The sequence below is a fragment of the Molossus molossus genome, unplaced genomic scaffold (assembly GCF_014108415.1).
Source record: "Molossus molossus isolate mMolMol1 unplaced genomic scaffold, mMolMol1.p scaffold_m16_p_10, whole genome shotgun sequence".
NCBI classification, from domain to species: domain Eukaryota; kingdom Metazoa; phylum Chordata; class Mammalia; order Chiroptera; family Molossidae; genus Molossus; species Molossus molossus.
Window position 1 is genome coordinate 75,660,004 of NW_023425345.1, and position 7,998 is coordinate 75,668,001.

Genomic DNA, 7,998 nt, shown 5'->3' on the forward strand with positions numbered 1-7,998 from the left:
AACCAGCCAGTGCTGAGGCTCAGAGTGAGCCTGAGTATGTCTATGTGCAGGCCCTTAAGAGGAATGACTGGGACTCCAGAGCCCTTCCTTTCACTCAGCCACAATCTCCACTGGTATTTTAGTCAGAAGTTATAAAGACTTTTCTTCCCAGCACTGGAATCCTGGGATGGTGGTTCTGGTATGGGGCTGGGACCCTTGGCTTATTAGGGTGGGACATTTACAGCTGAGATATCTTTTTCAATTATTAACCACCATATATAGGTGTGAGACTAGCTTGTTCTGAGTCTCCACCCCTTCTACCAGTCTTGGTGTGGCTTCGTTATGTCCTTAGTTATAGGACTTCTGGTTAGTTAGATTTCAGGTGGTTCTGAATGATGGTTGTTCTGAAGTTTAGTAGTAATTTTGATGTGGTTGTGGGAGGTACCAAATGCCGTTTGGAAGCTCTTATTTTATTTTTATCCCCTTCTGTTTTTGCTAATATATGTAGTGTGTTGATATATTTATTATATCTAACCAATATTTTTACATTTAGAAGAGGTCTTGATCTTAATAACTATATCTTATAACAAGTCATCTTTTCTCATATGATTCCTTTACATTTTTCAAACACATAATAACATTATGAGTAAATTATAATAATTTTCCATGTATTCACCAATAGGTCTTACAATATCATATAGTTATATTACTGTTTATTTATTTATTTATTTATTTATTTATTTATTTATTTTTCAATCCTCACCCGAGGATGTTTTCCAATTTATATTCAGATAGAGTGGAGGGGGGGAGAAAAGGAGAGAAAGAGAGAAACATCAATGTGAAAAAGACACATCAAGTGGTTGCCCCCTGCACGACTGTAACCGGGGTTGAGAACAAACCACAACCGAGGTACGTGCCCTTGACTGGAATTGAACCTGGGACTCTTTGGTCCACGGGTCAAAGCTCTAACTGCTGAGCCAAACAGGCCAGGGCTGTACTTTTATTTTTTATAAAATCTACCATGCATACAAAACAGTGTATAACTGTAGAGGTATCCACAATCTAGGTTAAGGAAGGACATTACCTGTACCTTAGAAACTTCCTCTTTGTCCATCTCTGATTACATCCCTCTTTATCCTTATTAGATGAATTCACGGGCCCCTTTGTTTCTGTTTGTACTCTTCATGTTGCTCTTTGTCTGAGGAGGATGACCAGAATAGATGTATGCGCAGGCTCCATTTTTAGTGTATTTCATGAGCTCCTTATATTATTGTCAAGTTTTATATCAAGATTATGCTATTCTCATTTAAAAAAATGTGTTCATACTCCTTCAGCTATTTTCTAAAAGTATAAAATATTAATTCTTTCTTAAATATTTACTAAGTACTTGTTTAAAACCAGCAGATTCTGGAAGTTTCTTTTGAGATAATTTTTAATTGGGGATTCAAAGTTTGTAATAAATAGAGTGTGGGGCAAAAGTAGGTTTACAATTGTTCATATGGAAAATAATACAATAATAAATACATAATAATATAAGAATAGACTCTGTGTTTCATACACTCACCACTGTAAACTACTTCTTTCCTACCCTGTATGTGAGTATTTAGATGTTATGATTTTGCTGTACTATTTATGATATGTTTCATTTTTATAAGAATTTCTTTTTTTATCCTCACCTGAGGACATTTTTCCATTTTTTGTTTAGATAGAATGGGAGGGACAGATAGGAAGAGAGAGAGAGAGAAACATTGACATGAAAGGGACACATCAAGTGGCTGCCACCTGCACAACTCAACCAGGGCCAGGGACAAACTGCAACCAAGGTACATGCCCTTAGCGGGAACCGAACCCGGGTCTCTCTGGACCGCAGGCTGACACTCCAACCACTGAGCCAAACTGACCAGGGCTCATTTTTATAAGAATTTCAACACTATTTACAAATTTATTGGCAAAATTACTTTTATTTTTATATTATATATAGTGAAGTTCACTGTTTTTCCTAATATAATGTTTTGATTCCTCCCTCCTCCTTGTTCTTGTTTTTCTTCTTCTTCTTCTGTATATGAATTTCAAATGTTCTTCAGTGAATGAATAAACAAACGGTGGTACATACATGTATTAGAATGCTACTCACTGCTAAAAAGGAACAAACACATATTGTTTCACGAGACAAGAATGCATCATTAATGAATCTCTAAAAAGAAAAAAGCCTAATACAAAAGTATGTGTTTTATTAATTTATTTATATAATATTTTCTTTTATTTTTAGGAGTTTTATTTTATTATATACCTACATTTTAGAGTTACTTTATATAAAAGATATGATTTGTAGGTTGATTTTTATTTCTTTGAATATGAATGAATACCCAATATTCCAAAAGTATATATCAGAAAGACCATACTTTCTTTTATAAAAAATGTTTTTACTGATCTCAGAGAGAGGGAGAAAGAGATAGAAACATGGATGATGAGGGAAACATCAATTGGCTGCCTCCTGCATATCTCCTACTGGTGATCGAGCCCGCAACCTGGGCATGTGTCCTGACCGGGAATCCAACTAGGGACCTTCTGGTGCATAGGTCTATGCTCAACCCCTGAGCTACACACGCCAGGCAAGATTATACTTTCTTAATTGAATTGCTTTTGTATTTTTGGCAAACCTCACTTGAATATATTTTTGTGAATTTATTTCAGAGGTATCTATTCACTTGACTTATGTGCTTATCTTTTCAATACCACACTGTCTTGATTATTATAAAATCATAGCAGGCTTTTGAGTGAAACCTCACTTTGTTTATTTCAAAATTTTTTCTGTTTAATACATTTTGTTGCCTTTTCATAATAAATTTAGAATTAGACTGTCAATATTACAAAAATGTCTATTGGCACTCTGGGATTGCAATGAATCTATAGATTAAATTAGATATTGACATCATAAAAACTGACATCATAAAACATTAAATTCAGTAACACCATGTTTCTTTTGTAAAAGTTCTCTAATTTTTTATGAATTTATTTTATTGTTTAGCTTGTAGATTTTGTACAAAGGTTTTTGGATTTATACCTACGTCTGTCTGACTTTCTCTTTCTTTCTTTCTTTCTTTCTTTCTTTCTTTCTTTCTTTCTTTCTTTCTTTTTCTTTCTTTCTTTCCTCGTCACTAATGGCATTGTTTACTTTATTTTGTATTTCAAATATTTATTGTTATAAAGAAAAACATTTATCAATAACACTATAATAATTATGTATGGTGCCAGCTGGGTACTGGAAATATCAATTGGAACACTTTTTAAAGTATATGATTGCCTAACCACTATGCTATACACCTGAAACTAATATAAAATAATATTGAACATTAACTGTAATTGAAAAAATAAAATGATATAGGCTATTTTTGTAGGTCGGCTTTCTATCCTGTCAACTACTAAACTCATTAATTAAACTGAGCTTGTTTGTACATTCTGTCTTGCCAGCAGTGTTCTAAGTAAGATCCATGTAAGAAAGGTGCTCATGGGATTTGGAATATGGAAAATAAGAAGACAACACAGTTCCCCAGCAGCTGTCCACAGTAGAAAAAAGTTCATGGTTAGCCAATATGAGAAGTGCTAGCTCCACTGCTGAAGATGGCCAACATCACTGTTGGACAATTTCTCATACTTAAGCACTATATGCAATTGTATCATTTATTTTGCTTCTCTAGTTCTTCCACTCATTATGCATTCTCTAATTTCTTGCCCTTTATTAACTCTTTTACCACCCAAAACAGGTTGAATACCTTTTATTTTATTTTCATAATTCCACTTAGCACAGAACTATTTTAGCAGCCAGAACATTGACTCACTCTAGATAATAGATTTTAAAGAAGCAAATTAACATATTGAGAATGAGAAATGAGAACATCAGAGAGATCAGAACATTAGGAAATTAACACTATAAGATTTGATGAACAATTTGATGTAAGAATAAAGAAAGAAGCAGTAAGAGATGAATCTCAGGATTCTGGCTTGGCAAGTTGGGTTAGGTGATTCTCATCAATTAAGATAATAGGTAGAGGAGAAGATGGCTGCAGACAGGACCAGAGGGAGGGTGAATGTGTGAGAGACTGAGTGAGTGTGTGAGAGAGTGTGAGTGGACGTGAAGGTGGACGACCAAACCCCTGCAGTACAGAGCCACAGAGCAGAAGGTTCCTGTGCTGTGGATGAAGCAGCTGGCTACCGTGGTAAGCGGTCCTTCAGGGCCCTTCTGCTGCTCCGTGGGGAGGTACCACCATTTTGGAAGATCCCTGGTCTTCCCTGGGAGGAGGCAGTGGGAGAGGCTAGAGCACAGCAACCTGAGTCCACCAGTACACCTGGGACCATAGGACCAGTGGACACTCTGTATCAACACAAACCAGTGCACAGTAGTGGAGCTGCCAAGGTGCCAGCCTTCAAAGTTGGGGACAGCCCAGTACCATCCCCCATAGTAGCAAACTAATCAGAGTCGAGATATACCCCCTGCAACAGAAGCTGGGGAGCAGAATCCATCCCCAGGCAACAGAAGCACAGACCAGCAGATGAGACCCATTCCTAAAATCTACAGCAAAAGCTGAGCAGGAGTTGAGCCCCACAGGGCAGCAGCACTCCCTAGCTGCCAGCAGTGGGACTTGGGGTTCCATAGAGGCCTGTGTGGTCCAGTAGCTCACAAGTGCAGTGGGAAGCCCTAGCCCAAGAGAGACTGGTGAGATCCAGCTGCCCGCCCACCAGAACTGCAGGGTTCATGGGCACCAGGGAGGCCTGTGTGACCCAGCAGGGTCTGTGCTATCCAGTTACCCATGGGACCTGTGGGGTGCTGAAGCACCAGAGACACCTGTAAGACCCAGCAGGGACTGTGCGATCCAGTTATCCAAGGGTCCTGCAGGGTGCTGAAGCACCAGAGAAGCCCATGTGACCCAGCAGGGATGGTGCCATCCAATTACACATGAAACCTGTGGGGTGCCAAAGCACCAGAGAGGCCTGTGCGACCCAGCTGCATACAAGATAGGCTTAGAGGATGTGAAAAAGGAGGCGGAGTGAATAGAAGCCAAGCAGACTATGTCTCAGGACCAAATGGGAATTACAACTAAAGACAAATGCTCAGAAAAAAGCAACAGAAAAGCAGCAGGACAGGACCCTGTAACCAGGCACACTGGTATGATCAGCATATGTGCCACAGGGTGGCAGGTGGGAGGCATGCACAGCAGCAGTCTTAGCTGTGAGCAGCACCCTTAGGAAATAAAGATCAAGACCACTCCACAGCCCAGAGAACCAAAACAGAGCACTAAAATAGCTGCAGCCACTCACCTGGGGGCTACAGCAGAGGAAGGGTAGACTGGGCTGGAACTCTGTGGGGACACCCAGGATTTGGAGGGCACTCAGAGTTTTTGCTGAGTTGCAGCCACAAAAAACGGTGGTCAGTGTGCTTCTTCCCCAAGCTGTGGGGAAAAGAAGTAGCCGCCCTCCCTCGAAGATTCAGCATTTCCCAGGTGAGGCAAAGAATAAAAATTGAGGCTCATTAACCATCAGCATCTATCCCAACCTCTGGAAATGCTCTTAGGCAGAACACCAGGGCTACATTCCAAGGAACTGAGTAGCTGAGATTACTAGCTATCAGGAAAAAGCTAGAGAATAACTAAACCTTTCCTGGGCTTGCAAATCTACCCAGGAAAGTAAGACTTGACAGTGGTGTTTAACGTGGGCCCACCCAAGCTCATCCAAACCCAGCAGAGGGGCCACAATTAGCAGAACACAAATCCCCACAGGGAAAATAAGGCAGGCTCCCAAACCCACTGAGATAGCCAAAATGGTGAAACAAAGAAACAAATCTCAAATGAAAGAAAAAGAGAACTCTATCGAAGATGAGATCAATGAAATGCAGCTAAGCAAATTATAAGAAGTAGAGTTCAGAGCCATCATCTTCAGGAAGCTCAAAAGCATGAGTAAGGACATCAGCACCATGAGTAAAAATATAGAAATATTGAAAACAAACCAATTGGAAATGAAGAATGACATAGCAGAAGTTAAGAACACATTGGAAAGACCAACCATCAGAGTACAGGAAGCTGAGGACCGGATCAGTGAATTAGAAGACTGGGTAGAATAAAATCAACCAATCAGAAAACTAAAAGGAAAAAATAATTAAAAAAGAGGAAGACAGCTTAAGAGAACTGTGGGACAACTGGACACATAATAACATTCGCATCATAGGAGTCCCTGAAGAGGAAGAAAATGGGCAAGGGTAGGAGAATATATTTGAAGAAATAGTGACAGAAAAGTTCCTAACTTGGTGAAGGAAGAAGGCATTCAAGTACAAGAAGCACAGAGAACCCCAAGTAAGAAGAACCCAAACAAGCCCACACCAAGACACATAGTAATTTAAATGCCAAAAATTAAACACAAAAAGAACATCCTAAAGGCAACAAGAGATAAGCAACGGGTTACTTACAAAGGAAACCCCATTAATCTCTCAGCTGACTTCTCAACAGAAACACTCCAAGCCAAAAGGGAGTGGCATGAAGTATTCAAGGTCATGAAAATCAAGGATCTAAATCCAAGACTAGTCTATCCAGCATGGCTATCATTCAAAATAGAAGGTCAAATAAAGAGCTCTTCAGACAAAAAAAGGCTAAGGAAATATATTAACACCAAACCAGCACTGCAAGATATGCTAAAAGGACTGCTGTAATTAGTAGAAGAATAGGAAGAAAAATAGAACCACACTAAACAAAAATGGCAATAAATAAGTACATATCAATTATCACCTTATATGTGAATGGTTTAAATGCTCTGATAAAAAGACATAGAGTAGCTGACTGGATAAGAAAGCATGACTGACATATATGCTGTCTAAAGAGACCCACCTCACAACAAACAACTCACATAGGTTGAAAGTGAAAGGATGGAAAAAAACCTTTCAAGCAAAAGCCCAGGCCCAGATGGCTTCACGAGGGAATTTCACTGAACATACAAAGAAGAACTAACACCCATTCTCCTCAAACTATTTCAAAAAATTCAAGAAGAAGGAAGACTTCCACACTCGTTCTATGAGGCAATGATAATTCTAATTCCAAAACCAGAAGAAGACACTACAAAGAAAGAAAACTACAGGCCAATATCCCTGATGAACATAGATACCAAAATCCTGAACAAAATACTAGCAAATCGAATCCAGGAATACATAAAAAAAAAATTATTCACCATGACCAAATGGGATTCATCCCAGGGATGCAAGGCTGGTACAATATTCACAAATCAATAAATGTGATACATCACATAAACAAAATGAAAGATAAAAATCATATGATATATCAATAGATGCTTAAAAAGCATTTGATAAAATCCAGCACCCATTCTTATAAAAACGCTCAGCAATCTGGGAACAGAGGAATCGTACCTCGACATAATAAAGCCATATATAAAAGACCTACAGCCAACATCATAATCAGTGGGCAAAAATTAAAATCATATCCCTTAAGAACAGGAACAAGACAAGGATGCCCACTTTCGCCACTCTTATTTAACTTAGTATTTGAAGTCTTAGCCACAGCAATCAGACAGGAAGAAAATATAGAAGGGATACAAATGGGAAAAAAGCGAAGTGAAACTGTCATTATTTGCAGATGACATGATACTGTACATAGAAAACCCCAAAGACTCCATCAAAAATTTACTAGACTTAATAAATGAATTTGGAAAAGTAGCAGGATATAAAATTAATGTCAAGAAATCGATGGCATTCTTATACACCAATGATGAACTCACAGAAATAGAAACTAAGAAAACAATCCCATTTACCATTGCGGCAAAAAAATTAAGATACCTAGGAATAAACTTAACCAAAGAAATAAAGGACCAATTCACAGAAAACTACAGGTCATTGAAAAAAGAAATAGAGGAAGATATAAAAAAGTGGAAGCAAATACCCTGTTCATGGATTGAAAGAATTAACATCATTAAAATGTCCATATTGGAGACTTCCGGTCAAGATGGTGGCATAGGTAAACGCGG